Source organism: Leiobunum rupestre, chromosome 2 (assembly GCF_980474605.1).
Source record: "Leiobunum rupestre chromosome 2, qqLeiRupe1.1.hap1, whole genome shotgun sequence".
Classification (NCBI taxonomy): Eukaryota; Metazoa; Arthropoda; class Arachnida; order Opiliones; family Sclerosomatidae; genus Leiobunum; species Leiobunum rupestre.
In genome coordinates, this window is record NC_143385.1 from 86440303 (window position 1) to 86450738 (window position 10436).

Here is a 10436-nt window from a genome sequence, read left to right on the forward strand (position 1 = left end):
CATGAGATTGGGATCCAGTCGCCATCCAATGAGATTTGTATCCATTCGGGATCCAATGACAATTGGATCCAGTCGCCATTCAATGAGATTTGGATCAGCTCTTAATCCAATGAGAATTGGATCCTGTTGGGATCCAATGAGATTTGGATCCGGTCTTGATCCAATGAGATTTGGATCCAGTTGGCATTCAAAGAGATTTGTATCCGGTCTGGATACAACTAGTTTTGGAACAGCTTTTGATCCAAATATACTTTTATCCGGCCGGGATCCAATTATATTTGGATCCACTCTAGATCCAATTAGAATTGGATCAGCTTATAATCCAATGAGAATTGAATCCAGTTGGGATCCAAAGAGACATACATAACAAATCATGCAAAGAAACGATAAGGTACTATAATGAAAAGCTAATTTTTAGGCCAAAAACCTAGGAAACCTACGATATCTGCCAAAAGTAGTCTACTTTGGCCTAAAATAAAGAAATTGATCAAAAACGGCACGTGCATTACGTGCTCCAAATGCTCAGAACGCGGTAAACGAAAATAATTGTGGTAAATATAACAAAAATTCACAAAAACAATGAATTATATCCCCACCCAAATCCCTTGTTTTTACCCCTGGTTCCGCTTAGATGGTAGATTAAATAAAACAAACAAATGTAATTGGCCAGAACGTGTGACGTCACTGTAACTTTGTGAAGGCTAACTATTAGAGAACCGACTAGAGTGTAGAAGGCAGGGAACAGACTTAAAATAAGACGACGCGTAAACCAAAACCACCCAAACGAGGCTACCTTAATAGCATTATTACTAACCTTGGGCGTTACTGACTAATCCGGCAGTTTCAAATCGGCGCGTGGTCCATTGCAAAAATCGTTCTTGTTACATTCTGATTTCTATGCTGTAGAGTTTTATCAAAATGTTGCCAGTTCGATAAATTTAACCATTGAAATAAAAATATATTTACTGAGATCGATATTGTTCTGGCGGTCTCGCCAGACATAAAAAGTAGTCATCTAATCTCCTATCGTCTTCTATAATTATGTTTATACCATTGAGTTAGGAATATATACTCTAGATTCTTGAACACTCAATTGAAATCAGCTATGGTGTCTCGGCTGGGACCACTTTCTAGAAACACTTACATATATTTAAGCCACCGGCTTAAGATATTCTCAGTGTTACTAACCGCTGGCGATAGATGACGACACCGTACAAGATTCCATATACGATTCCAAGAAAGTGTCCCGGCGAAATATCAATTGGTTCCAAATTTGATACAATTTTATTTGATCAAATTAATTTCTATGAAACTTGGATCCAATTCTTAGTTAAAGATTTTTTTGGATCTAAATTTGATACAATTTTATTTGATCAAAATAATTTGTATGAAACTTGGATCCAATTCTTGGGTAAAGATTTTTTGGATCTAAATTTGACACAACTTTATTTGATCAAACCTATTTGTATAAAACTTGGATACAATTCTTAGTTAAAAGATTTTTTGGATCCAAATTTGATACAATTTTATTTGATCAAATTAATTTGGATGAAACGTGGATTCAATTCTTAGTTAAAAGATTTTTGGATCCAAATTTGATACAATTTTATTTGATCAAATTAATTTGGATCAAACGTGGATTAAATTTTTAGTTAAAAGATTTTTTGGATCCAAATTTTATACAATTTTATTTCATCAAATTAACTTGGATCCTATTTGGATCAAATTCTTAGTTAATATTTTTTGGATCTAAAATTGATACAATTTTATTTGATCAAATTAATTTGGATCTAAATTTGGATCCAATGCTATTGGATCAAACCAATTTTGATCAAACTTGGATCAAGTTCTTAGTTAAAAGGTTTGTTTTGATCCAAATTTGATAAAGATTGTTTGATCAAGAAATAGTTGATCCTTATTTGATCCCTTCAGGATATAGCTTGATACAAATTGGATCCAATGTCCAAAATTGGATCAAGTCATTTTCGTAAGGGTTAAGATGCTCCGTGAATCTGTCCGCGAGCCGCCTCTGAGTCTCGCCAATGTAGAGCATAGATCAGACTTTACAACTAAAATCGTAGACGAGATTGCACGTTGTACAGCTGAACAACCCAATGCTGTTAAAATCCAGCTTCGTACCACGCACCAGAAGGTCACTAGACACCATGAGCGATCACAATTCTTGGTACCCTCTTAGGTGGCATCAGCATCTGGGTCCGACCAGGGTTTAAACATAATCTTATGAAACTAGACCACGAAAATTACTTATAACTTACATATTAAATCTTCTAACATAATGATAAAATTGCAAATTAACAAAAGTTACGTTAGCAACACTGTAACGAAATTCCTGCGTGATCACGGATCTAAATTGTATTATCACCTTTCACGCTCATCACGCAAGTAAGTAGTATTCACGAAGTCCCGTAATAAAATGGAAATCAAAAGTACTTAGAAGCTCCCAAGTGGTCACACAATTATCAAGTGTTCGAGAATTTAAAACGCTATTGCGTAATTAATGAATAATTACGAAGCTTACTTGTGATAACGCGATTAACTAGTACTGACAAATATCACGCGTAATCATGCAGTTAAGAAGTATTCAGCAATTTAACGCGTGATCATTCAATAAATTAAAAAATTAGCGAAAATCACGTGCGAGAAGGAAAATCCTAATAGTGATCATAGCTTTCACAAAGTACACGCTTGTTCACGAAGTTCAAACGCATTTGCGTGATAACCTGAAACCTATTATTCATAACTCAATCCGCTTTCGTCTAATACATAATGATTCGGGTGCTAGGAGGCTGTTCACAAATTATGAAATGCGGCTGGGAGAGAATGTGCTTTGCAAATGTTTTTATTTTTAATAATACCCAAGTCAACTAGCGACTTATAATACCTTTAAATGTCAGGCGGCCGGGTTACAATGCGTAGGAGGGTGGTGGCAAGCCCTTCGTGCCTCGAGAGCCAACAGCTCCATACTCTAACTATTACCTTTAACCTCAACAAGTTTTTATGGAAACGGGAAACCCGTCTAAGTAGTAAGGAGAGAACTTGCAAACTAAGAGCAGAAGGAGTAGCTCAAAGTTTTTAACTCACAAGGAGGCATCCCGAGGTGTTTCTCCCCGATTTCGTTCAAACTCGGGAATTAAGTAGACCTTCATGTACCTTGAAAGCTCCTAATAGGAAAAGTTTCATTGGCCATTCGTTTTGCCATGGCAAAAACATATTGGGTAAAATCATTAAAAAAGGGTAAAATCAATAAAATATTGGTCAAATAGTCAGGGTTTACAATCCGTGATTTTGCCATGCTATTATGTAGATAAAGTTTAAACTTGAGTTGTGAAGAACACTTTTGGTTGCTATGGCAAAACGAATGGCCATTGAAACTTTTCCCTTTAGGAGCTTTCAATGTACTTGAAGGTCTACTTAATTCACGAGTTTGAATCCAATTGGGGATAAACACATCGGGATACCTCCTTGCGGTGTCACAAGCTTTGATATAAACCCGTCTCCTCTCGCTGCGAGGCAAACGTGCTAAATAAAATGAAACGTAAAAAATATTTTTTAAAGTCAGAAAAAAATATCTGGATTACTTAAGCAGTCGCAAATATAAGAACAAAACGTAATTTCGTTGACTTTCACACGTTTTAGAGAATTTCATTTTACCTTCACGTACAATTTCGGATATTTTCTCCCGTTGTAGCTTTTGTTACTCACATAACAAACTGATGGGAAGAAAGTATTTCTTAGGAAAAAGTTTGGCTATGTAAAATTTAAAAAACAATAATATGTAATTATTGTTTTTTATTTTGCTTAAAAAATATTATTTATTACACTTTTTTTATAATAATTGATACATTTTATGGCCCTAGTATAATAATGCGGGGGAGGGGGGTGAAGGAATTGTGATGTTATTTAAGGGGTGGGGTTTTTTTAGTTGGTTACTCTTTGTAACGACGGGGGTCGTAACACCCAAAATTTTGCGTTACGTAATTTGTGAATAGCTCCTGAACCTAATGAGATATTTTAAGGCTTCGAAGTCGCATCTAACAGGGAAATACCATGGGCAACTAGAGTATCAAACACCAAATGGAACTATCAATTTTCTAACCTATTCGTGGGAAATTAGTCGACCAAATCTAGATCTAATTATTGACAGGGAAATTATTGAAAGTATTGGTGGTGCTTATTATGGGAAATAGTTTGTCCTAACTTCCGGTGGAGGCAACACTCCCAAAAATGGCCGCCATCTTAAAATTGGTTTTTAATTTACGATCGAATGGTAGGTTGCTTTTAAATATTGTCCGTGTCTGAAATAAAGGCCGTACAATTATCTATCTAAGGGAATTTGAAAAATCTCTGTATGATGTATCGTTTAAAAGTACTCGGTATAATGAGATTTTATCAGATTTCTAAGTTAAATCAAGTACATCTCTAAAGCCCGTTTCCGGTTAACAATTAGATTATTTTTTATTTCTTCTCACTATAATACGTAATAAATGAAAGTTCGGCAATTAAAGGGAGTATAAACTTTTTCGAAATTTAGGGGCACCCTTTCAACAAGCTGAAAAGACAGTACTGACTTAGGGTCGAAGATTGTAAAAAACAATAACAATGGCCCGAGCTGTAAACGTCGAACAGAATCCTTCTGGTCCGGAATCTGGACAGATATGATAATTGAGCAAAAGCTCATGCTTGCAATGAAAGCCAATGGAGGGCAAGAATGTATTTATTTACACTCAGGGAGAATGATTATGTCGAGATTATTTTTAGCGTTTCTCTAATTCCACCCGTTGTGCCCCCCGGTATGCTCCTCCGCTTTAATAAAATCAAATAATACTGCAATCTCATTGGTTCTTAAAAATTACGTTTTTCGACGCGATTAACGCTGCTGCGAGGACGCAAAAAATAAGACCGCCTCCTTTTTCCTCCCCCCCCCTTAGCGTGACGGGGTTAGGGGCTCAACGTGTCCGTCGATAGTCTCGACATATTCATTCTCCCTGAGTATAAATAAATACATTCTTGTGGAGGGCTAACCCTAGGAAGGCTGATCCAAGGAAGATTTTTAAGTAACAGTTCACTTGCAAAATGGGCATCTACCATGCCTCACTGTTCCGATGTTTGCCATGCATTAGAAAAATTCACAGGCGTTTTGGTATCTACATCCGAACAGCACATTTTAGACACTAGCTCCGTCTTTCTTGTAGGGATCGTACGGGGAGAGATTTTAGTCGGGGACGGGGTCGGGGACGGGGTTGGGGTCGGGGATAGTTTGCATTTGTAAGTATTAACAATAATTAAATTTTGAATGTAAATATTAATATGTAATAATGTAAAATTGTAAATAATTGAATATGTACGTATTTTAATACAAAAAACGTTTATTAGAATGAAGATAGTAGTACATACTACATACACTGAAAATCGGAAATGATCAATTTATACAACAGTTATTGTTATTTGTTATATAGATACAGACTCATTTTCGAGCAGGTGCAACGAACACTGGCTGTCTGCGTCAGTTTTTTTTATTAGTCTAGACGTTTAGAAAACGATAATATTTGTTTTTTCGAAAAAATAAACCCCGACTTTTTTTTAAAAACCCCGACTCAAAGATTTCCCACCCCGACCCGATCGGGGACGGGGATGAAAACCCGGGGATCCCCGACTGTCAGGGTCGGGGTCGGGGTCCCCGTACGATCCCTACTTTCTTGACCAACAAGTTCTGGACGTGTTCGTAAACTGGTTTGAAACCCGATCCCTCTTCAGCCATGATCTTGATGCAAATCGGGTGTCACTATCAAGTGGGAGAGTAGCTGTAGTAGCAATAGATTGTGATAAAGCAAAATAAGTAGGTGACGTTTTGATGGAAAAATGTACAGGGATAAAAATAAGGACATAAAATTGGTTGGCTGGATCGCGTTAAAATCCTGAACTTAACGAACAACAAATCCATAAAGATCAAGAACGACATTGTTTCAATAAACCTTGTACAACTCTTCAACAGAATAGTTTGCACTAATAAATAGCCAGAGTCTCCCGAAAACTGCTTTCAGTTCGAACTATCATCGTATTCAACATTTCTATTCGTGGATGGTTCGTTACGGAAAGGCGTAAAAGCCAATCTCTTAGCAGAGCTTGACAAAATAGACCGGAAAAGAAGTGCACTACCAGAAGGGGTAGAAGTATTCGTCATCGAATTACACAGAGTAGTAAGGTAGCTAACTTCCGTGAACGATGAAATCTACAAGCAATACGTTAACTATGTCAAGTTTCAGTACGGGGAAAACAGGCTCCCCGCCAGCAATAGGCACAAGTAGGCACGTGCCTACGTTGAAAAAGTGTAGGCCTACTTTGGGGGCCTCTAAATTTTTGAAACGGTGCCTATTATAACCCTCAATATTTTTATTTACTAGTTTGTAAAATAAGATTTGATATTTCCATTTTTAGCCTATTGAGAGTAATATAAGAGATTGGAAACGAAGAAAATCGAAATTTAATTTTATCGAAATGTACTATAATTAGAGTACTGTTGGCAACGTTGTCCGTGATTATAGATTTTCCCCTTGAAAAAACTTTTTCTTTGAATTGACTGATAAGAGATGGTGACGCCGGGAGGGGGAAATACGTCATGCTAGGCCGCAAAGTGCAGGGGCACCTGTCTTTTTGCCTCGGTGTCAGTGAGAAGCTACAATACACACAACAAAGACATTTAGTTTCTTGGAATTTGACGACGTCAGTGTAGAGGACCGGAGGGGGGGATTGCCAAAACTGGATTTCTCTCTTTCTCGTCCCAGCAGAGGTAAAGCCCAAGCCTATTGCTTTGATAGGAAGGGGTTATTCTTTCAAATATTGAGGAATTTGGGTTTCCCCTTTTTCCCTCTTTTGCGAGGTCACGTGATTTCAGTGACCATCGAACGGGGTCCGTCAGTGATTAGGGCCTCGCGTTTCGTCAATCGTCATTTCGTTTTCGTCTCCTGAGCAAGATAGTTCTCAATTTCGAGTCTCTTTTGGCCAGAATTTAACTAGATTTAATAGTTGATTTTTCAACAGCATTTTTTAAGGCTAATAAGCTATTTGTAGCTTAATTTTCCAAACAGCCCTTTTCAAGGCTAATAAGCTATTGTAGCTTAATTTTCCAAACAGCCTTTTTCAAGGCTAATAAGCTATTGTAGCTTAATTTTCCAAACAGCCTTTTTCAAGGCTAATAAGCTATTGTAGCTTAATTTTCCAAACAGCCTTTTTCAAGGCTAATAAGCTATTGTAGCTTAATTTTCCAAACAGCCTTTTTCAAGGCTAATAAGCTATTGTAGCTTAATTTTCCAAACAGCCTTTTTCAAGGCTAATTTGCTATTTATAGCTGATTTTCCCACTGCCTTTTTGAAACCTAATTAGATATTATATTTACATATACTATAGCTCTGCTTTATCCAAACAGTCTTTTCGAGACTACTAAGCTATTACAAGCTTCGTTTAGAATAGGTTTTAAATTAAGTTTTAAAATATGAGCACCCGAAAGTTTTTATCTGGGGCCCAAAAACGCCAGAAGCGCAAGAGAAGATGGTGTTGTTAGTAGTCAGAAAAGCGCAATGGAACGTTTTTTGAAATCGTCAGGCAAGAGTCATAATGATAGTCCCGGGGAAAGCTTGGGAAATAAAGAGGGTTTAGAATTCGAAGGTGGTAATATATCTGAGGTTCTTCCAAACGTCAGTTCTGCTTTAGACATTGCACTAAGTAATGAAGCCGAAATTATTAGAAACCCTACTATATCTGCCGATGTGCAAGATTTAACTAATTTAACAGAAGTGCGCTTACACGAATTGGATATTAGTTTAGATAAAGATTGCCTTCCAGTTCAGCCTAAACTTAATCCTTTTCCTAAAACTTTAATGGGTGGTAAAAATCGTGGTTTCATTTCTTCTTGGTACGACAAATATCGAATGCTTGAGTATTCAGTTGCAAAAAATGCACCATAGACTTGACGTAATTAGAAATAGAGAGGTATTATCTGCACACGTGGAAGTCATAATTTTATGTTCTCAACAAGATTTAGCACTTCAGGGGAATGCATCTGCCGATAAAATTGGAAACAGAGGAAATTTTATTGAAATTTTAGAACTTCTGAAAAGAAAATGTCCTGATTTGAAAGCCAAATGCGAGAGTATGCCCAATAATGCAAAATATATTCACAGCACTGTACAAAATGAAATAATTGACATTTGTGCAAGTTTAGTAAGGAAAATGATTGTCGAAGAGGTCATCGAATCCGGTGGGTTTTACTCTGTAATTGCCGATGAAACCCGAGACAATGCAGGTGTGGAGTAGCTAAGCGTTTGTATTCGATATACTAGAATAGAAATAGTTGTCGTAGAAAGATTTCTAGGTTTCACTGATTTACATAAGTTCGATTCTGAGAATATCAGCTTGGCAATTATAAATCTTTTGACAGAGGGTGGTTTAAAACTGGAGAATTGCGTTGGACAGACATATGACGGGGCAAGTGTAATGAGCGGACACGTAAAAGGAGTGAGGGTGAAAGTAGAAGAGGCAGTAGGCGGACATTGTCCGTACGTGCATTGGTACGCGCACCGCTTAAATTTAGTTTTAGTTGACTGTTGCTCCAAAATATTGGCAGTTAAGGAACTACTTGGTTTGGTTCAGGCCATATACAATTTTCAAAGCAATTCGGTTATTAGAAGCGAATATTTTGAAAACTCCCAAAAAGATCTGGGCTATGAGATACTTAAAATGCCACAAAGCTGCGACACTCGGTGGTGGAGTAAAAAAAAAGGTGTTAGTTATTTTAGAAATAGACTCGATTCCGTAGTTTTAACGTTAGAGAATCTAATTGAAAACGGAAAACCAGAGGAAGCTGCTGAGTGTTGTGGGTATATATCTCAATTACATAACTTTAACAACTTAATATTAATTGTCGCACTAGACGAAGTATTAGACGTAACGAATTCCCTGTCGGAATACTTGCAAAGTTCGAAAGTTATTTTAACGGAAGCCGTTGCCATTTGCCAAGCTACCGTTAAGACCTTAGAAGAATGTAGGAACTCTGAACGTTTTGATTTAATTTGGGTAGAAGCTACTAAAATCGTAGAATCTGCTTTTATTGCAATACCTGATCGTAACAGCGAACCGATAGCTTTACGGAAACGTAAAATAATCCCTAACAAGACATTAAAACATAGTGTGGTAACGAGTACAACGGGTAGCAGGGAAACGGAAGCAAAAACCCTGATTGACCAGTTGAGGTCCACCTATTTCGAATTAGTTGATAAATTTATTTCAGAAATGAAAATTCGACTATTGGAAAACTCTGGCTTATTCAAAGGTATAATGGCGTCTGACCCTAACTCGGAAAACTTTCTTAACGAAAACGATATCGTAACCCATTGTAACACTTATAATCGGTTTCAATTCGACCTGAATTCGTTAAAAAGCCAAATTAAAATAGCCAGAAATTTAATTATCCCCAAGAAATTTACCAGCGTAATCGACTGCTTCCACTATTTAATTAAAATGGCAGATGGGTTCCCCGACCTAGTGAAATACTACAAAATTGTTTCTTGCACTCCTGTGGCAAATACAATCTCAGAAAGAAGTTTCAGTTCACTCAAAAGAATTGAAACACGTCTACGGACAACTATGGGATAATTTAGGCTTTCAAATCTGGCTACACTGTCGATAAATCGTGATTTGTCGAATTGTTTAAAAGAAAACCCAAAGTTAGTAGTCGACGAATTTGGAAAAAAAACTAATCGAAGAGTGTCATTCCTTGATTAAAATGCCTTTAAAAAATTCAATGGGAAAATAGAAATCATGTCAAAATTTAAAACATTTAAATAAAAAAAATCCTTGAAACTCGGGAATTTTTAAAATAAACATTATAGATGGGGCCTCTAATTCAGGCTGGGCCTACGTGCATAAAATCCCTGGCGGGGCTACTGGGGGAAAATTACGTTGTAGTTTTTGTCGGCTACGATGAAAACGCGCTTTTGACTAAGTACCAAGAGCAAACTAGAAGAAGTGTTAAAGTTTCAAAATATGTACCAGAGAAAATTCTTCACGATGACATCGTGAGCTCAATCAACCAAGCTGATTTTTTTACTAATGTTGCCAACAAAAGATAATTTTTTCGGAGGTTATCAGAGAAACTTAAACTTGCCAAGATTTCAGTATAGTTCAGGCCAAGGCTGACGCGGACACGGTGATTATATCAAACACCCTGGACTGCAAGACTGAGAGCAACTGTGTCATGGTATTGGCAGATGATACCGATGTAATGGTATTTCTCATAGAAGCCATCTAAATCCTAAAACGTTACGGACATATAAAAACTAACAATTCCACTAGGAAAATAGGTTGCGATACGACTTCATTCATTTATAAAAAAAGGATAACTTGCAGTCCTGAAACCTTTA